Below are 22,374 nucleotides of genomic sequence, written 5' to 3' on the forward strand. Positions count from 1 at the left end.
AAAAACAAAATTTTTTTTGTCACTGTGGCGGGGCGGGTGTGGGTGAACGCACGTGTGGGCGACCGATCAGGCCTGATCGGGCAAACACTGCGTTTTGGGTGGAGGGCGAACTAAAGTGACACTAATACTATTATAGATCTGACCGTGATCAGTTTTGATCACTTACAGATACTATAAAAGTACAAATGCTGATTAGCGATACGCTAATCAGCGAATCAGTGACTGCGGTGCGGTGGGCTGGGGGCGCTAACCGATCGCTAACTACCTAACCAAGGGGCCTAAACTATCCTAAAACCTAACAGCCAATACTAGTGAAAAAAAAAAAGTGACAGTTTACACTGATCACTTTTTGTCTTTCACTAAGTGATTGACAGGGGGCGATCAAGGGGTTAATTTGGATGATGGGGGTGATGGAGGGTGATCTGGGGCTAAGGGTAGTGTTTGGTGGGTACTCACAGTGATGTCTGCTCCTCTGCTGGAACCAACCAACGAAAAGGACCAGCAGAGGAGCAGACAAGCCATTTAACAGATCATATTTACTAATATGATCTGTTATCTGGCTTTTGATTTGATTTTTTGAAAATCGCCAGCCTGCCAGCCACGATCATTGGCTGGCAGGCTGGTGACGAAATACTTCTTTAACTTTTGCCGGCCCGCGATGCGCATGCGCGGGCCGGCAATGCCCGAAATCTCGCGTCTCGCGAGAGGACGCACCGGCGCGTCCACCCAGAGAAACAGGACCGTCGCAAAGACGCAATCCTGTGTACGGCGGTCCTGAGGAGGTTAAAGTGAGCTGCAGGAACAGCTCTTGTAGCATGGTCTGCAGGGTTAAGTCAGTTGGTACATAGAGATGTCGCGAACATAAAATTTTCTGTTCGCGTACCGCGAACGCGAATTTCCTCAAATGTTCGCCAACAGGCGAACCGCCATAGACTTCAATGGGCAGGCGAATTTTAAAACTCACAGGGACTCTTTCTAGCCACAGTAGTAATGGAAAAGTTGTTTCAAAGGGACTAACACCTGGACTGTGGCATGCCGGAGGGGGATCCATGGCAAAACTCCTATGGAAAATTACATAGTTGATGCAGAGTTGGGTTTTAATCCATAAAGGGCATAAATCGCCTAACAATCCAAATTTTTTTTGAACAACGTGGTTTAAAACATCCAGTGTGTGTATACGATCAGGTATGATGTTGTATTGATCAGGTAGTGTAAGGGTTACGCCCGCTTCACAGACATTGACAGACCAAACTCCCCTTTTAATGCACCGCAAACAGTCCATTTGCCCAACCGCAAACTCCCCATTTGCACAAGGTTGGATACCAAGCTAGCCATGTCCCGTTGATGTCATTGAAGGTTTCTTTCTCCACCCAGCCACGTACAACACCAAGGGTCCCCGAAAGGTGAATTGAATAGATTTTTTGAACGGGGAGATGGTTAAAAAAAAACGCTGGCTCCCTCCCCTTTGTTTGAATCCACGGTCACTGCGTCTGCGCCGTGCAATTTAATGTCACACCCGATATGAGTGGTATTTTCTGTAGTACTATTCTCATCAGTTTAATCCCGGTTACGTCCCCTATCAGGACGTGTATTGAATGGATTTTAGACAACCGCAAACAGTTGTCAAAAGTTGACAAACTCCTTGCAGAAATGTGATTTATCTGTGTGCGTCCTTCTTGTTACTTCCAATTTGGGGCACTGCGCGTGCGCCGTGCAATGTACTCTGCCACACGGTATGAGTGGTGTGTTAACTATTCTTATCAGTTTAATCCCTGTTACGTCCCCTATCCGGGGACTTGTGTTGAATTGATTTTAGGAATCGGGAGATGGAAAAAGCAGCTTGGTCGGTCCTCTCCCAAGTTGGGGCACTGCGCGTGCACAGAGCAATGTGCTGTGACACCCTATATGAGTGGTGTGTTAACTAGTACTATTCCTATCAGTTTAATCCCTGTTACGTCCCATATCAGGGATTGCCTTTTGTGAAAAAAAATTTAGGCCGGGTACCTTCGACTGCCTTCACAGTGACAGACCAAACTCTGATACACCAAACTGAATTGATTTTAGGAACCGGGAGATGGAAAAAGCAGCTTGGTCGGTCCTCTTACTCCCAAGTTGGGGCACTGCGCGTGCACGGAGCAATGTGCTGGGACACCCAATATGAGTGGTGTCTTAACTAGTCAGACAGACACTCAGTGGCTTGCAACTGCGATTATATTTATTACAGAGAAAAAAATTAATTGACCTTAGTTTTATCTGCAAGGTATTGTGACACCCTGTAACGGTATGAGTGGTGGCCACAGTACAGTCTGTGGGCCAGACACTCACTGGCTTGCAACTGCGATTATATTTATTACAGAGAAAAAAAAAAAATTGACTTTAGTTTTATCTGCAAGGTATTGTGACACCCTGTATGAATGGTGTGCACACAGTACAGTCTGTGAGCCTGCAGCCTCTCACTGTCTGGCAACTGCGATTATATTTAAAAAAATAATAATAAATTGACTTCTTTTTTTTTATCTGCAAGGTACTGTGACACCCTATATGAGTGATGTGCACACAGTACAGTCTTTGGGCCTGCAGCCTCTCACACACGGGCAGGCAACTGCAATATATATATATATATATATATAAGCAGATTGATGTACCAGCCCTAAAAAGGGCTTATTGGGGTGCTGTCAGGATGCTGTCCTTACAGCAGATGAGTCTGTGGACACAGAACACTGCCCTAGCTAACGCTTTCCCTATTAAATCAGCAGCAGCAGCAGCACTGTCCCTCCTCTCACTAAGAATGCAGCTTCCGAATGAATCTAAAATGAATGCTGTCCAGGAGGTGGGAGGGTCTGCTGCTGATTGGCTGGAATGTGTCTGCTGACTGTGAGGTACAGGGTCAAAGTTTGCTCAATGATGATGTATAGGGGGCGGACCGAACATCGCATATGTTCGCCCGCCGCGGCGAACGCGAACAAGCCATTTTCGCCGTGAACTGTTCACCGGAGAATAGTTCGGGACATCACTATTGGTACATAGTGCCTCTGGGCAAGCTGTGTAGACCCCCTGATTCTTTAAACTCTGTTATGAACATAGACATAAAATCTCCTAGTCTCATTGTAAATGTAGCCCAACACTACTTTGCTGTCCGTATAAAATACTGTACTATCAAGATTTACATCTATTTCAGACACAACAAGATCTGCTAGATCTATTGCTAGAACAGCAGCACAAAGTTCCAATCTTGGTATGGTAAGCTCAGAACTTGGTGCCTGCTTTGCTTTGCCCTTTGTAAAGTCAATTTGGACCTGGCCTTTAATGTTTATAGTTTTAAGGTAAACGACTGCAGCGATTGCTTTTACTGAGGCATCACAAAACACGCACAGCTGCTTGGACTGAACTTCAGCAGGAGTGAAGTGGGCATATGGCCTATGTATACGCACGTTAGATAATGCTTTTAGAGAGTCTCTCCATGTTACCCATAGTGCCTCTTTCTCTGAGGGAAGTTGCGAATCCCAATCGCATACATCTGTGGTTAGCTCCCTGAGCAGAGTCTTACCTTGGATGATCACAGGAGCTTCATATCCAAGTGGATCGTCTGGACTGTTGATGGTGGACAGGACTCCACATTGTGTGAAGGGTTTCTGTTCTTGGTCGACCTGAAAGGTAAAGGTGTCAGACTTGAGGTCCCAGCTGAGCCCTAGGCTGCGCTGCATGGGTAATGGGTCTGTTGCCAAGTCTAGATCCTTCAAATCACTGGCATGATCTTGAATAGGAAAGGCCTCCATAACAACTTTGCTGTTTGAAGCTATCTTATGCAGCCTGAGGTTTGAACAGGAAAGCATACTTTGAGTCCTTTTGAGTAGACAGATTGCAGCCTCTGGTGAGTGAAGCGACTTTAAGCCATCTACATAGAATTCTCTTTCAACAGACTTCTTAACATCCTCTCCATAGACTTTTTCACCTTCTTGGGCAGAAAGTCTGAGTACATAAATAGCGACTGCAGGAGATGGGCTGTTGCCAAAAACATGCGCCTTCATGCGATATTCGATGATGTCTTGGGTAGGGTCGTTGTCCTTGAACCAAAAGAATCTTAAGAAGTTCCTGTGCTCTTCTTTAACTAGGAAACAATAGAACATTTTTTGTATGTCGGCAACTACAGCAATGGGTTCTTTGCGGAATCTGATGAGGACACCGAAAAGTGTGGTTGTTGAGGTCTGGTTCTGTCAAAAGAACATCATTGAGAGAGACTCCCTCATATTGTGAACTGGAGTCAAATACTGCTCAGATTTGTCCTGGCTTCTTAGGGTGGTAAACGCCAAAGATTGGTAAGTACCATCATTCTTCCTTTTCTTTTAGGGGTGGAGCTACTTCTGCATGATTGTTTTCCAATATCTTGTCCATGAATAAGAAAAAATGTTCCATCATTTCTGGTCTTTTCTGAAAGTTGCGTTGGATTCAACAGAAGCGTTTAAAGGCTTGATCTCTGTTGTTGGGTAGACGGCGTCTGTGTTTTGAAAGGTAGTGGTGCAACCCAGGTGTTCGTTTTATTCTTGAAATAATCCTTGCACCATTATGTTTAAGAAGGCATCATCTTCAATAGAGGGAGCTATCTTGTAGTCTTCTCTGGAACACCTTACACCCCAAGTGGTTTTGGTCTTCACCACAAGGATGGTTCTCGGTTTCTGAAAAGTCAGGATACAGCACACTTGTTGGCTTCTTTCTTACAAGAAATCTATTAGGACAAGGCTGAAAGAGGGATGGGCGTCCGTTCGCCAAGGTATTCGTGTAAAGCGAATTCACTGTGGTAGGCTTGTGAACATTTCCTAAGCAGACATCACCTATAATGACCCACCCCAGGTCAAGCTTCTGGGCATATGGAGAATCGTGAGTGAGGACCGTTTATTTGTTTTCTCACCTTGTGGACTCTTATGATATCTCTTCCTAGCAGAAGTATTATTTGGGCCTCTGGGTCGAGTGCAGGTATGAGATGTTATGCATGTAATGCTGCCTTAGGTGTAGGAATCTCTTCTCTATTGTTTGGCATCCTATTGCATTCGATCAAGGTAGGTAAAGGTAGGGATGCTTCACTATTTATGGATTCGATTTGGAAGCCAGTAGCTCTTCTGCCTTTTTCTTCACTCACACCTGTGCAAGTTTTAAGTGAATATGGAGAGCTGTGTCCTTTTAATATTGAAGATGTCAAAGAAAGTCGAGTTAGCAAGAGATCTGTTACTCTGATCATCAAGGATGGCATACAACCTTACCGCTTTCTTTTTATGTCCAATAGGATAAACTGTGACAAGACAGATCTTGGAGCAAGATTTGTTACTAAGACCTTTTCCGCAGACTTCGGTGCACTGGGGTGTCACTTCAGGAGGTACTGTGTCTCTCTCCTCCCCACTGTGCTCTACAGCCTGTTCTGAGGGTGTGAAAGTCCATGGAGCTGGCCCAGGGTGTAAGGCTGTATTGTGCTCTTCACTGTTGCATTCAAAGCATTTGATGTTTACGGTACAGTCTTTTGCAAGATGAGAGGTTGATGCACAACACCTGTAACAAATGTGGTTCTCCTTGAGGAAAGTTTTGCGGTCCCTGAGAAGTTTTTCTTTAATTCCTCTGCATTTCAGCAATGAGTAAGGTTTCTTGTGTAGGGGACATTCTCTGCATGGGTCTTTTGTTGAGATCTTTTCAGTCTATGAGGTACTGTAGGTTTTGTTTGAGGAGTCTTTGGAAGATACACTGGTCTTGTGTACTGCAACAGGTGTACCTTTCATTTTACGGAGTAAGACAGGCCTACCTGGTTTGGGGTAAGTGGTGTCAAACATTGAGAGGTCAAAGCTGGGATCATTCCTAGTCTTTGCTTGCTGGTGCACGAAGTCCACAAAGAAAGAGAATGGAGGAAATGGGACGTTGTGCTGTTGCTTGTACCTGGAACCTTGAGCAATCCACTTCTCTTGCAGGTTTTAAGGTAGTTTTTGTACTATGGGCTTTACAGACATCCCAACCTGCAAAAACTCATTTCAGGGAGGTGCACTTCTCATTTCAGGGAGGTTTTCTTTTTTTTCTTTCACAAACTTTTTATTACATTTTCCAGACATATGCAGTATCTGCACACTTTGCTCTATGGTGTGGAGGACTGGGCTCATTACCCTGCCCCAAATTATCATATTTATGTATATGATTAAAGGGATTCTGTCACCACCTATAAGCCCTGTGAGCTAAACATATGCTCATGTCCAGTTAGCATTCTGATTTCTAAGGTGGCCTTATAAAAGCTATTTGTGGCTTTATTCTGCGGAAAAACAGGTTTTACTAACCTGTCAATCATTGAATTAAGGTGCCCAAGCAGGGGAGGTCTGTGGATGCATGGTGCCCGGCCGCACGCATCGCCGTTCGTGCCCAGCGCTGCCTTCTACTCCTCAGTGCCGCCTCTCCCTCCCTCCCCCTCCTCCCGCTTTGATGCGCCTTTGCGGACTGCTGGCATCGGCTTCTTCTTGCACTGTGCGCACGCGCCGAGAAGGTTTACTGCGAGTAAACTAGAGATGGGAAGTTCGGATCTTTCACATGAATCGGTTCATTTGAATCAGTTCATTCAAATGAACCGATTCATGAATCGAATCTTCGGTTCATTCGCTGAGCTGACAAGTAGCAAGTGAACCCTGTGTGTAATTATCTACCCCACTATAGGAAAAAAACAAGCATTGGGGGGGGGGGGGGATTTAACACTGGGGTAAATAATATATAATTAAAATGGAGGGTTAAATGTGTAAATGTATTTAAAAAAAAAATACATCTCTCTCAATAGTTATATAGCTACTGAATGAGACAGAAGAAGATGCCTTTAACATATATATCTCCTTGAGAAGCCAATTTGACCCTAAAGGGTTAATTCAACCTGTAATCTAAACTCTGTGTCCTGTCACTTCTCTTATCTCTCTGCTCTGCTATCGGTAAACCTTTCCGGGAGATATTGTCTCACATGCGGGTGTCAGGGAGCCGCTATCTAATAGAGGGAGACTCCCTGAACTTCAGGGAGACTTGAGATCCCTGGCTTTACACCACGTGCAGTATCTAAAAATGCCAGACCTTGTAAATCTCCTTCAGCTTTGGCAGCTTGAAGCTCTGTCAACAGATCACTTAGTTTCTGGAACCCGTTCTGGATTTTGGGGAAATCCTCAATTCTTTTGAAGAGTGCATTCTCTATTACTTCTCGTGAGCCGTAACAGTCCTCAAGTCTTTCCCATATCATGTTTAACCCAGTGCTTGGGTAGTTAATATTAATGGCTCTAATCCGTTTTGCATGTTCTGCCGATTCATTTCCTAGCCACTTGACAAGAAGATCAATTTCTTCACATGCAGACAGATCTAGGTCTCTTATTGTATTTCTGAATGATGATCGCCATGACCTATAGCTTTCAGGTCTGTCATCAAACTTGGAGACCTTGGTTATTAACTCACGTTGGGCAAGGAATTTTAGCAACTCTGACATACCTGGTTCTTTGTTTGGTGGATTGTTGCTGTAGTAGTCACCATATACTTGTTCTTTCTTAAAGGATTTGACTATACTGCGATCATTTTGCAGGTCTGAATGCAGGTTGCGTTGGGAGTTGATGTCCTATGAAACTGTTGTCTCGTTCAAAGCGGGGTTCTTTAGCAGGGGCTGATGCTGCTTTTGGACTTAAATTTAGGCTATCATCTGACTTTGCATGATGCAATCTGAAGTGCGTTGCAAGTTATCGTTATGATCAGGTTCAGGCCCAACTATGCTGCTGGGTCTATCATTCGTGGAGTTTGCTGCTTCTTCTAACGCTTCTGCCTCGTCGCAAACCGCAGGTCAATTCAGACCTGCTGTTGGCAGCTTTTACCTGTGGTTGCGGCGATGATCGGGTGTGCCATCGGGTCCCCATGCGGCTGTAGGGGGGACCCGATGGCATGGAAGGCAGCGCGATGCCTAAGTAATACTCACTGTATTACTCATACAGCCAATGCATTCCAATACAGAAGTATTGGAATGCATTGTAAAGGGATTAGACCCCCAAAAGTTGAAGACCCAAAGTGGGACAAAAAAATTAAGTGAAAAAATTACGTTTAGAGTAAAAATAAACAAAAACGTCATTTTCCCCAAATAAAGTTAAAAATAGGGGGGGGGGGGGGGAGTATACATATTATTAGGTATCGCCGCGTCCGTATCGACCAGCTCTATAAACATGTCATATGACCTAACCCCTCAGATGAACACCGTAAAAAATAAAAACTGTTCTAAATAAACCATTTTTTTGTCACCTTACATCACAAAAAGTACAACAGCAAGCGATCAAAAAGACGTTTACCCACCAAAATAGTACCAATCTAACCGTCACCTCATCCCGCAAAAAATGAGCCCCTACCTGAGACAATCGCCCAAAAAATAAAAAACTATGACTCAGAATATGGAGACACTAAAACATCATTTTTTGTTTTAAAAAAGCTGTTATTGTGTAAAACTTACATAAATAAAAAAAACAGGATACATATTCGGTATCGCCGCGTCCGTATCGACCGGCTCTATAAAAATATCACATGACCTAACCCCTCAGATGAACACCATAAAAAATAAAAACTGTGCTAAATAAACCATTTTTTGTCACCTTACATCACAAAAAGTATAATAGCAAGCGATCAAAAAGTCATATGCACCCCAAAATAGTGCCAATCAAACGGTCATCTCATCCTGCAAAAAATGAGACCCTACCTAAGATATTCGCCCAAAAACTGAAAAACTATGGCTCTCAGAATATCGAAACACTAAAACATGATTTTTTTTTTTTTAATACAATATGGTTGACGTGGATAGCTCACCACCTTTTCAGAGTGGAAAAGGTGCTCTAGTCTTAACTGATCACCCAATCAGTAAAGGTAAAAATGGAAGAAGCAAGGTATAAGACTGGCACTCAATATGTGGGTCATATAAAAAGTAGCAATTTAATACATTATTCACAACAATTAAATCAGCACATAGTGATAATGACAGCTATAAAAACTTAATACTAAATGAGTCTGCTCCAGCTGTACACAGTTAAATCTATGTCTGAGAATATAAAATCACAATATAAAATATCAGTGAGAAACAGTCTCAAGAAATCGCAAGGAGTACAATAAGCGCAAAGGTGATCACAAGAACCATGTGAGGGCATATGCACAAGGTTCCTTAATGTACTATCACAAAGGAATTTGGGATTGTCATATGAGGGCAAATCCTTTTCGTCTTGGCAATATTTATTCAGGAAGTAGCATCCGGTTGGTGATAATATATTTAGAATCTCCTAATATTCCCCTGGATGGGAAAGGTCAGTATCTAGGCTAAACACACTGTAAACATACAGTGGTTCGATCCGGCAGAGGCAGTCCTGTTATTAAGGTTAAAACTTTGCCAATAATGTCACTGGTAGTTGAATACAGGTGGTGAGTAAGGCAATGGTATGTATCTTACCCGTGGAGGATCAGGGCCGACAGCTGGAGATCCTATCTCACAAGCCACTACTCACCACACCGTACAGCTTTCTTCTCTTGCCGTTAGCGTCCTCGCTCGCCAGTGTGTGTCACGTGGTTGCTGTCAAAAAATCGCGAGAGTAGCCTATTCAGTCCTGTTATCATCAGACAATTTCCAGATAGAAAGTTTTGGAGCGCTCCAATCTTTGTTGTTTGTTCAATGTTCCACGGTGTATCCGATTGATGTCGTTACAGGGGTGGATTACGCCAGACGCGTTTCGGGGACCTCTCTCCCCTTCCTCAGTGGCTCTACCCCCGCTGATAAATCACTTGCTTTCATTTTAAATTCAAGCTGCCATCTACCCAATTGGCTGCTGAATGTTACTTTCGGACAGTTCCGTAGATTAAAACGGAACTGCACTGAGGATTCTCAATTTGAAGCAGAAGCCCTGACCTTGAAAAATAAATTCATGACAAAACAGTACCCGAGCTCAGTGCTAGAGGGAGCATTAGAAAATGTAAGACGCCTACCTAGGAGCTCCCTGCTTACAGGTAAATCAGTTCAGAAGAATCAGCAAGAATCCCAATTTAGAATGGTTCTCCCATATACTACACAACACAGAGGAGTGAAAGGGTTAGTTAACGGACACTGGCACCACCTTTTGCAGGACAAAATCGTGGGCACACTAATGCCAAAGAGACCACAGATTACTTTTACGAAGGCACCCAAATTTGGGTATTAAAGTGGCCCCATCAATAAAGTCAAAATTAAATAAGCCTTCGGGAATTAGTAACTGGATGAACCTTAAGGGTTTTTATAGATGTGGCCAATGTGCTGGCTGTAAGGTCACCAAAGCCCCAAGGAGTACTAAGAAAGTACAATTAACACAAAACTCCTTTTCATGGGAGATCAATCCCTTCCTCACTTGCAACTCAACCAGTGTAGTCTACCTCATCCAATGCCCGTGTTCCAGACAATACATTGGTAGAACAAAAAGAGCTTTGAAAGTGAGGATATCCGAACAAGTATCCAATATAAGGAAAGGATACCTAAAACACTCACTTTCAAAGCACTTTAAAGAAGTCCACAACCAAGACCCTAAAGGGCTGACTTTTATGGCCTTGGAAAGTATAGACAAACACTGGAGAGGAGGCAAACATATTGAGAAAATGTCTAGAGCGGATTTTGGAAGTATGATTCCAGCAGGTCTGAACGCTGAGCTAGAGATCTTTGGCTTCCTTTAAACCCAGGGTTGTGTGCCTTTCATCCAATGGGGGATCACATTTTTGGCCGTTTTATCGGCACTGTGATCCCTCCTTGGAGAAAGGCTCACATACCCCCAGCTACCTCAAGATATAGAGCATGAAATTAAGTTACAGAACATATTATGCAATAACGGCTCCTTTGTCATGGATCTCCATCTTAATGTCTTTTTTTATATGACGCACAGAGTTGCATTTCCACACAAACCATGAAGGAGGTTGATTTTTTATTATATCACTTATATATATTTTGTATAACAGCTATACATATTTTTATGGGCTTTTTTAATGGAAAGAAGTAACGTCGCAGGACATTCCTCCACTAATTAGCTTAATTATAGCTACGTGGAGACAATATGTAGGAAACACACAAGAATACCTTGAATCGCGCACAAAACGCAACATATGAGTGTAAAAGAGCATGGGGTTCCTTCCCCCTCTTTTGTTTTACCATTCTATGGCTCATGTCGATTATTGTCCATTTATGTGTATATTTATATACTTGTATATGTTTTGGACTTTTATCCAAAGAAAGCAATGTCGTAGGAATGTTTCTTCTATCACCTAGCCCAGGCATGTCCAAAGTCCGGCCCGCGGGCCAATTGCGGCCCACGGCCAGGAGTAAAACGGCCCCCCCAGAGGTTTGATTGAATCGTTGGTATTCCGGCCCCCGGCCCCTCTCACCAGTCACCGCCAGCTCACCGGGATCCCACAGCTTACAGGAAGAGGCTTCATCAGCAAAGGCCAAATCTCGCGGCGACGTCCGAGATCACGCGAGATTTGGTCTTTGCCTTCACAGAGAAGGAAAGCCGAGATCTCACAACGTCCGAGATCTCGCGGGATTTGGGCTCAGGGAGAAGGAAAGCCCAAATCTCAGATGTCACGAGATCTCGGACATCGCGAGATCTCGGCTTTTTTCTTCTCTGTAGTAAGGCCAGACTATATATGTCTTACAGAATAGGTAGGATTATCTTCGTTTTACATTGTAAATTATGGGAACTATCTTATAAATACTACAGTCTTACACTATGAGGCCCATATCCAAAGAGTTCTCCTCACAGTCTATAGATGGCGCCCTTCTCAGGTTGACCTCTCTGATTAGGTCAGTTACATAAATGGCTAGGCCAGGCCAGAAACCTAATTCCTCTGTCTTCTTACAGATTAATTTTCCTAACTAAGGGCTCTTTCACACTTGCGTTGTCCGGATCCGGCGTGTACTCCATTTGCCGGAGGTGCCCGCCGGATCCGGAAAAACGCAAGTGAACTGAAAGCATTTGACGACGGATCCGTCATCAAAATGCGTTCAGTGTTACTATGGCACCCAGGACGCTATTAAAGTCCTGGCTGCCATAGTAGTAGTGGGGAGCGGGGGAGCAATGCGCCGAAACGACGTTTAGCTTGAGGCCGGATCCGGATTAATGCCTTTCAATGGGCATTAATTCTCGATCCGGCCTTGCGGCAAGTGTTCAGGATTTTTGGCCGGAGCAAAAAGCGTAGCATGCTGCGGTATTTTCTCCGGTTAAAAAACGTTCCGTTCCGGAACTGAAGGCATCCGGATTTATCTCCATTCAGAATGCATGGGGATAATCCTGATCAGGATTCTTCCGGCATAGAGCCCCGACGACGGAACTCTATGCCGGAACAGAACAACGCAATTGTGAAAGAGCCCTAACTGCACATACACTATCTCACTCTGACTGAATGGCTAGGAGGATGGCAGCAAATCCCCAATACAGTTCAACCTCAACCTTGTTGCATAGTTTTCTACACAGAACCTATAAGAGAGAAAAGGAAACATGTCTTAGGGCTCTTTCACACCTGCGTTCTTGTCTTCCGGCATAGAGTTCCGTCGTCGGGGCTCTATGCCGGAAGAATCCTGATCAGGATTATCCTAATGCATTCTGAATGGAGAGAAATCCGTTCAGGATGCATCAGGATGTCTTCAGTTCCGGAACGGAACGTTTTTTGGCCGGAGAAAATACCGCAGCATGCTGCGCTTTTTGCTCCGGCCAAAAATCCGGAACACTTGCCGCAAGGCCGGATCCGGAATTAATGCCCATTGAAAGGCATTCATCCGGATCCGGCCTTAAGCTAAACGTCGTTTCGGCGCATTGCTGGAGCCGACATTTAGCTTTTTCAGAGTGGTTACCATGGCTGCCGGGACGCTAAAGTCCTGGTAGCCATGGTAAAGTGTAGTGGGGAGCAGCATACTTACCGTCCGTGCGGCTCCCCGGGCGCTCCAGAGTGACGTCAGGGCGCCCCAAGCGCATGGATCACGTGATCGCATGGATCACGTCATCCATGCGCATGGGGCGCTCTGACGTCATTCTGGAGCGCCCCGGGAGCCGCACGGACTGTAAGTATACCGCTCCCCGCTCCTACTATGGCAACCAGGACTTTAATAGCGTCCTGGGTGCCATAGTAACACTGAAAGCATTTGGAAGACGGTTCCGTCTTCAAATGCTTTCAGTACACTTGCGTTTTTCCGGATCCGGCGGGCACCTCCGGCAACGGAAGTGCACGCCGGATCCCAACAACACAAGTGTGAAAGAGGCCTTAGCTCTAGCAGCACACACAGCAGAAGACATGTATGTTACATTGCAGCTTTTCTCTGCAAGTACATGCAAACAGTACAAAAAACAGAATATATTAAGCGGGTTGTGCAGGCAGTATATGGTATATTGATGACTTATCCTCAGGATAGGTCATTAATATCTGATTGGTGGGGTCCCACACCTGGAACCCCCGCTGTTCAGCAGTTTGAAGAGAAGGCAATGCTCCATGCCAGCTCTGCTTCCTCTTCATTATACTGCATGTTGTCTCCATTGCAGCGGTGAAGGAAAGAGTACTTGTAATTACACTGGGCCTCCAAAACTTTCAAGACGATGGGCAGTGTAATGAAGGGGCTGACTCCTTGGAATCCCACTGATCAGATATTGATGACCTATCCTGACAATAGGTCATCAATATATACTGCCTGGACAACCCCTTTTAAGATTTGTTTAACATCACACATTTTAAACTCTTTGTTCTCTAGAAGTATCCTAGTGGGACACTACAAGTCACAACAGCTTACAGGAAGAGGCTGCATCAGCAAAGGCCAAATCTCCCGGCGACGTCCGAGATCACGCGAGATTTGGTCTTTGCCTTCACAGAGAAGGAAAGCCGAGATCTCACAACGTCCGAGATCTCGCGGGATTTGGGCTCAGGGAGAAGGAAAGCCCAAATCTCAGACGTCACGAGATCTCTGACGTCACGAGATCTCGGACATTGCGAGATCTCGGCTTTTCTTCTCTGTAGTAAGGCCAGAATATCGGTCTTTAAAGAGGACCTTTCACCTGTATAAACTATGTTAACTGAGTATGCTGCCATATAGAGCGGCGCCCGGGGATCTCACTGCACTTACTATTATCCCCGGGCGCCGCTCCGTTCTCCTGTTATAGGCTCCGGTACCTTTGCTTTTTAAGTTATAGAAGGCGGGTCTTCCCTTGTCCTGTGGGCGTCTCCTTCTCCTAGGCTGCAGCGCTGGCCAATCGCAGCGCACAGCTCACAGCCTGGGAGGTTTTTTCTCCCAGGCTGTGAGCTGTGCGCTGCGATTGGCCAGCGCTGCAGCCTAGGAGAAGGAGACGCCCACAGAACAAGGGCAGACACCGCCTACTATAACTTACTGAGCGAAGATACCGGAGCCTATACCGGGAGAACGGAGCGGCGCCCGGGGATAATAGTAAGTGCAGTGAGATCCCCGGGCGCCGCTCTATATGGCAGCATACTCAGTTCACATAGTTTATACAGGTGAAAGGTCCTCTTTAAGTTCATCCCCTGTATCTCAGCTCAGATTTTTTTTGGAAGCCGGGGTCACAGAGTTGTGGGTGGCTGATTCATTTACCCACCGTTTTAGTCACACGTTTCATACATCAGGTGCCCTTCTCTTTGTTTATAGGAGTTTTCCTGTACGTTTATATTGGTGGCCTATCCTTGTACCTCCAATGTTGGAAGCAAATGAGAGCAGTGCTACAGCAACTTTACTAGTTCCAACCACTACACAGGAGAAAGAGCTCTGAATTTCCAGCACCATCTGCAGCTATAAAAAGTACTGGAAAACCCTTTTAAAGTGTTGCTGGATTTTTTAAAATTTTTTTATATGTCCCAGAGACATATGAAAGGTTTTCATTAGTTGGGGTCTGAGTGCCCCCACTGATCACTATAACAAGGAGAGTGAGGCACTCAGATTAAGTTGCAGTTTGTTGAGGTCTCCTACCTCCACGGTCACATTACCCCCAGAGGACATTTATACAGTGTGAAGGTCCCAAATGTAGAAGAAAAAATGTATTAAAACATTTCTGGCTGCGTTCTAGCGCTGAGTTCCAGGTCCAAACATCATAATCAAAGTCATCACCAATTAACGTTGCCTTTCCTTCTCCCTGCGTCTCCACACTTACAGCCACAAGGCCAGAGCGACCATAAGGGCTATTGAGCCTATTTGAGTCTATTGAGGAAAAAAAACACACACTTGCAGGCTGGGCTGTGAACTAAAGCAGAAAAGGGGGCATAATCCGAATCAGTGGTAGCCAGCTGTCATACCCTTCATTAACCCCTCACTGTACGTCACTGGGCTAGAATCTGATTGTGCTCCTAGTACTCTCTACAAATAACTTCTCCCCATCTGGCCAATTTGTATAATGGCAACTACAAATAAGAAACGAAAAGTTGACAGTGAGGGACGCCGCTTCCAGGACAGGTGGAAAGTGGAATATTTTTTCACTGAAATACGGAATCACTGTGTTTGTCTAATATGCCAAGAGACTGTGGCTGTTAATAAGGAATTTAATGTCAAGAGACACTACCAGTCGAGACACAGCACATACGACAAGCTAACAGGGCGCGACCGCAGTGACAAGTTGAAGCAACTTGAAGCTGTTTTAATGTCACAACAGCGATTTTTTACAAGAGCCCGTGAGTCAAATGAAAATGCCACAAGGGCTAGCTATGAGGTAGCAACGTTAATTGCTAAAAATTGCAAATCTTTTGCTGAGGGTGACTTTATTGAAGAATGCGTTATGAAAATGGTGCAGAATATCTGTCCCGAGAAGAAGTCAGAGTTTTCCAACATTTGCCTGGCTCGTAACACTGTAGCACGGAGAGTGGAAGAAATTTCATCAGATATTAAGAGACAGTTAACGTCAAAAGGAGTTGATTTTGACTTCTTTTCAATAGCCTGTGATGAAAGCACAGACCTCTCCGACACAGCTCAGTTGCTGATTTTTCTGAGAGGGGTGGACGATGAAATGAATGTGACTGAAGAACTACTTGACCTCCAGAGCCTTAAGGACCAAACAAGAGGAACAGATTTATTTGTTTCTGTTAGTTCTGCCATAGATGACATGAAACTGCCTTGGAACAAAGTTACTGGGATAATTACTGATGGGGCACCTGCCATGGCTGGTGACCGAAGTGGATTATCAACCCTAATCTGTAACAAAGTGAACGAAGAAGGAGGCAAAGCTATTAAACTGCATTGTATCATTCATCAACAAGTTCTCTGTGCTAAACATCTCAAATATGACCATGTTATGAAACCGGTGCTAAAGACCATTAATTTTATTCGCTCTAGAGCCCTGTGCCACCGCCAGTTTAAACAGTTTCTACTGGATATCCAGGCTGAATACGAAGATGTTTTATATCATAACGATGTAAGATGGCTCAGTCGGGGGTCTGCACTGCAGCGTTTCTACTCTCTCAGAAAAGAAATTGGAGAATTCTTGGAAACAAAGAGACAACCGATGCGAGAACTATCTGATCCTATTTGGCTGGCTGATTTAGGGTTTCTAGTCGACATAACAAAGTATCTGAATGTACTGAACACGAGTCTAAAGGGCAAAGATGCAGCGGTGAACCAGCTTTATTCACACCTCAAAGCCTTTGGAACAATACCATTCATTTTTTAGCGTTGCAAGAAATAATGAACAGTTTTCCACAGGATGATATCAGTGCGCAAACGAGCAGGTATGCAGCAGACATCGTATCTCTTGCTGGGGAGTTTAGACGGCGCTTTCAAGATTTTGCAGCTATTGAAAAGGAGATCACCCTTTTCTCCTCTCCATTCTCTGTTGACCCCGACAATGCTCCAGATCAGCTGCAGCTCAAGCTCATTGACCTGCATTGTGACAGTGAGTTACGCAGTCGGCACCAACAGCTCTCTCTTGTGAAATTTTACAGCCAACTGGATAAGAGCCGTTTTAAAGAGATTCGAATATTGGCAAAGAAAATGCTGAGCTTGTTTGGCTCAACATATTTGTGTGAGAAGACATTCTCTGTTATGAACCTTAACAAGAATCGCATGCGGACAAGACTAAGTGACTCTCACTTGCGTGATATTTTGCGCATCAAAACCACAGTCTTTGAACCAGATCTAGCCTATCTGCTGCAGTCCTGATCTCAGTTTCACCCTTCACATTAGTGCAGCAAGATTTTTTTCAGTTGAAATGAATACATTGTAAAATCTCAGTTAAAGGGAACCTGTCATCAACTTTATGCTAATCTCACTGAGGGCAGCATAAATTAGTGACAGAAATGCTGATGTCAGCGGTGTGTCACTCATGAGCAAAAAGTAAGGGGTTGCTGAGAACCAGCATCATAATCATTACAGCCCAGGCCTTGAAAAGAGTCAAATCTACCTGAGATGAGTCCTGGTTATTCATGGATTCCTGCTCTCCGTCCATCTGCTGATGATTGGCAGTTCTCTCCTAGACAGAAAGGGAACTAGGTAGAAGACTGTCAGTCATCAGCAGGTGGGCAGGAGGCAGGAATCTATGAATAACCAGGACTCTTCTCAGGTGGCCGGGACTCTTTTCCAGGTCCAGTCTGCAATGATTGTGATGTTGGTTCTCGGCAATCACTTACTTTTAACTTATAAATGACAGACCGCTGAAATCAACTCACCTGTCTCTACTTTATTCTGCCGTTAGTGTGGGCGGAATAAAGTTGATAACAGGTTCCCTTCAATGTCAGTTGGTCAATCAGTTATAAATATATTTGAACATATGAGTATACTTGGTGTTATGTTCCAGTTCACATTTTTGGAATTTAAAAGTTAACAGACAACCTTGTAATGTACTGTTTCCGACATATTTCTGCCTCCTGTTTTTTATATTGAAGGCAGAGTGATTTAACACCTGTTTAGATTTGTCATCCAAGTCACAAAATGAAAGGTATGCCGTTTGCAATAAAATTTGCATAAAATAGTTAATTTGCATGTAATTTTAATGGTTCAAAGAATATTGGGCAAAATGGTCGGCCCTCGCACATGTTCACTTTATCAAATCTGGCCCTCCTCGAAAAAAGTTTGGACACCCCTGACCTAAGGGAATACGATGCTGCAACGCGCTCACCCGATGTCCTTGGGAGCGCTAGCGATGCTACATCAGTAAATATATACAGTACAGACCAAAAGTTTGGACATACCTTCTCATTCAAAGAGTTTTCTTTATTTTCATGACTATGAAAGCATCAAAACTATGAATTAACACATGTGGAATTATATACATAACAAACAAGTGTGAAACAACTGAAAATATGTCATTCTAGGTTCTTCAAAGTAGCCACCTTTTGCTTTGATTACTGCTTTGCACACTCTTGGCATTCTCTTGATGAGCTTCAAGAGGTAGTCCCCTGAAATGGTCTTCCAACAGTCTTGAAGGAGTTCCCAGAGATGCTTAGCACTTGTTGGCCCTTTTGCCTTCACTCTGCGGTCCAGCTCACCCCAAACCATCTCGATTGGGTTCAGGTCCGGTGACTGTGGAGGCCAGGTCATCTGGCGCAGCACCCCATCACTCTCCTTCATGGTCAAATAGCCCTTACTTTCAAAGTTTTCCCAATTTTTCAGCTGACTGACTGACCTTCATTTCTTAAAGTAATGATGGCCACTCGTTTTTCTTTACTTAGCTGCTTTTTTCTTGCGATAATACCAATTCTAAAAGTCTATTCAGTAGGACTATCAGCTGTGTATCCACCTGACTTCTCCTCAATGCAACTGATGGTCCCAACCCCATTTATAAGGCAAGAAATCCCACTTGTTAAACCTGACAGGGCACACCTGTGAAGTGAAAACCATTTCAGGGGACTACCTCTTGAAGTTCATGAAGAGAATGCCAATAGTGTGCAAAGCAGTAATCAAAGCAAAAGGTGGCTACTTTGAAGAACCTAGAATGAGACATATTTTCAGTTGTTTCACACTTGTTTGTTATGTATATAATTCCACATTTGTTAATTCATAGTTTTGATGCCTTTAGTGTGAATCTACAATTTTCATAGTCATGAAAATAAAGAAAACTCTTTGAATGAGAAGGTGTGTCCAAACTTTTGGTCTGTACTGTATATATAAATTTGCGAGCTTCAAAAACATAACAAAAAAGTTTTTAAAAAAATTATATATATATATATATATATATATATATATATATATATATATATAAGTATCCAAAGAATGAGGCAGCACTCCAGATAAAATGAAAAAAAGTGGATCCACTTTTTTTCATTTTATCTGCAGTGCTGCCTCATTCTTTGGATACTTTACTCATTTATAGCCGTTTGAGCCTGCGACTGAGAGGACTTGCACCCGTGATTCTTGTGCTGCTGTGACCCCCTTTTTTGGTTTATTTATATATATATATATATATATATATATATATATACACACACACTCACCTAAAGAATTATTAGGAACACCATACTAATACGGTGTTGGACCCCCTTTTGCCTTCAGAACTGCCTTAATTCTACATGGCATTGATTCAACAAGGTGCTGATAGCATTCTTTAGAAATGTTGGCCCATATTGATAGGATAGCATCTTGCAGTTGATGGAGATTTGAGGGATGCACATCCAGGGCACGAAGCTCCCGTTCCACCACATCCCAAAGATGCTCTATTGGGTTGAGATCTGGTGACTGTGGGGGCCATTTTAGTACAGTGAACTCATTGTCATGTTCAAGAAACCAATTTGAAATGATTCGAGCTTTGTGACATGGTGCATTATCCTGCTGGAAGTAGCCATCAGAGGATAGATACATGTTCTCATTCTGTTTACGCCAAATTCTGACTCTACCATTTGAATGTCTCAACAGAAATCGAGACTCATCAGACCAGGCAACATTTTTTCAGTCTTCAACAGTCCAATTTTGGTGAGCTCGTGCAAATTGTAGCCTCTTTTTCCTATTTGTAGTGGAGATGAGTGGTACCCGGTGGGGTCTTCTGCTGTTGTAGCCCATCCGCCTCAAGGTTGTGCGTGTTGTGGCTTCACAAATGCTTTGCTGCATACCTCGGTTGTAACGAGTGGTTATTTCAGTCAACGTTGCTCTTCTATCAGCTTGAATCAGTCGGCCCATTCTCCTCTGACCTCTAGAATCCACAAGGCATTTTTGCCTACAGGACTGCCGCATACTTGATGTTTTTCCCTTTTGACACCATTCTTTGTAAACCCTAGAAATGGTTGTGCGTGAAAATCCCAGTAACTGAGCAGATTGTGAAATACTCAGACCGGCCCGTCTGGCACCAACAACCATGCCAGGCTCAAAATTGCTTAAATCACCTTTCTTTCCTATTCTGACATTCAGTTTGGAGTTCAGGCGATTGTCTTGACCAGGACCACCCCCCTAAATGCATTGAAGCAACTGCCATGTGATTGGTTGACTAGATAATTGCATTAATGAGAAATAGAACAGGTGTTCCTAATAATTCTTTAGGTGAGTGTGTGTGTGTATATATATATATATATATATATATATATATATATATATATATATATATATATAATTTAAAAAATATAAAAGTTTAAATCACCCACCCTTTCCGTGTAATAAAAAATAAATACATAAATAGCAAAAAAATAAACATCATGGATATCAAAGCGACCAAAAAACGCCCGTACTATTTTAAAATATTAAAATATTTTTGCAATACGGCAAATGGTTTCATTAAAAACTACAGATTGTCCCGTAAAAATTGAGCCCCCACACAGCTCAGTAGACATAACTATAAAAAAGTTATGGGGGTCAGAATATGGTGATGTAAAAAAAATATGTACTTTTTTTTTTCTTTATTATTAATTTTTACACTATTTCGACATAAAAGCCTATACATATGGCGTATGGTTGTAATCGTACTGACCCACAGAATGAAGGGATTGGGTCAGTTTTGCCGCACATGGAACACCGTGGGAAGAAAACACATAAAACGGTGGAGAAATAGATTTTTTTTTTTTCAATTTCACTACATTGTATGCCATAATAAATGGTGGCATTAAAAAGTTAAACTTGTCCAGAAATAAATAAGCCCTCATACGGCTATGTAAACGGAAATATAAAAAAGTTCTGACTCAAAGAAAATGGGGAAGAAAAATTTAAATACAACAACAAAAAAAACTCCCTTATCCTAAGCCCTATTGCACACAACCGTATGGCTTTTTCAGTGTTTTGCGGTCCGTTTTTCACGGATCCGTTGTTCCGTTTTTTGTTTCTGTTCCGTTTTTCCGTTTCGTTTTTCCATATGCCATATATAGTATACAGTAATTACATAGAAAAATTGGGCTGGGCATAACATTTTCAATAGATGGTTCCGCAAAAGACGGAACGGAAACGGAAGACATACAGTTGCATTTCCGTATGTGTTCCGTTTTTTTTGCGGACCCATTGACTTGAATGGAGCCACGGAACGTGATTTGCGGGCAATAATCGGACATGTTCTATGTTAGAACGGAAATACGGAAACGGAATGCATACGGAGTACATTAAAAAATTTTTTTGCGGAACCATTGAAATGAATGGTTCCGTATACGGACCGTATATGGAACACAAAAAACGGCCAGTAAACTGGAAAACGGCAGTGTACATGAGGCCTAAGGGTTAAGGACCAGCTCACTGAAGAATCAGATTACACGTCAGTACAAGTGTATGAAGAGACGAGGGGGCAGGAATGAGAAGATGCTGAATGAGATAGAAGAGAGGCACACAGACAAAAGAGACTGCAGCAGCTAAATTGGAAGTTTATATTTTAAAGCAAGTGCTTTATTCACATCCTTACTTGTCAGTAAGTTAGGGAGCAGATTCTCTACTGTCTGTGTGCAGTGGATTGGAGCTACTCCAACCACCACCTCTGAGAGAGCTGCAAACTAGAAAATCAAGTATGCACATAACATGAAAGATACGAGTCATATAACAGCCAGAAATAGTGTAATTCCTAATATACACACACTGTACTACTGATTAATGAAGAGTTTGTCCCATCTTAGGTATGCTTCAGGACCTAGTGATTTTCTGTTTTTGCTTTTTCATTTTTTACTCCCTGTTTTACCAGAGCCATTATATTTTTTTCTCGTTCACATAGATCAGGGATCAGCAACCTTCGGCACTCTGGCTGCTGTGAAATTACAACTCCCAGCATGCACACTGTTGGCTGTTCTTGTAACTCCCACAGAAATGAAAGTAGGATTCTGGGAGTTGTAGTTTCTGAACAGCTGGAGTGCCGGAGGTTGCTGATCCCTGACATAGATGTTTGAGGGCTTGTTTTTTGCCGGACATATACTGTCTATCAGTACCATTTAATATTGTATACGATGTAGTGTGAAGCTGGGAAAAAATTCCAAATGGGGTAGAATTGGAAA

The 22,374-nt window shown here is 43.3% G+C and overlaps 1 protein-coding gene across 1 annotated transcript in view; it reads left to right on the top strand.

The window, feature by feature from the left end:
• ILRUN (inflammation and lipid regulator with UBA-like and NBR1-like domains) overlaps positions 1-22,374 on the top strand; it is a 239,794-nt gene that overhangs the window by 163,413 nt on the left and 54,007 nt on the right. The window lies entirely within an intron of this gene.

Source organism: Bufo bufo, chromosome 3, assembly GCF_905171765.1.
Source record: "Bufo bufo chromosome 3, aBufBuf1.1, whole genome shotgun sequence".
Lineage (NCBI taxonomy): Eukaryota > Metazoa > Chordata > Amphibia > Anura > Bufonidae > Bufo > Bufo bufo.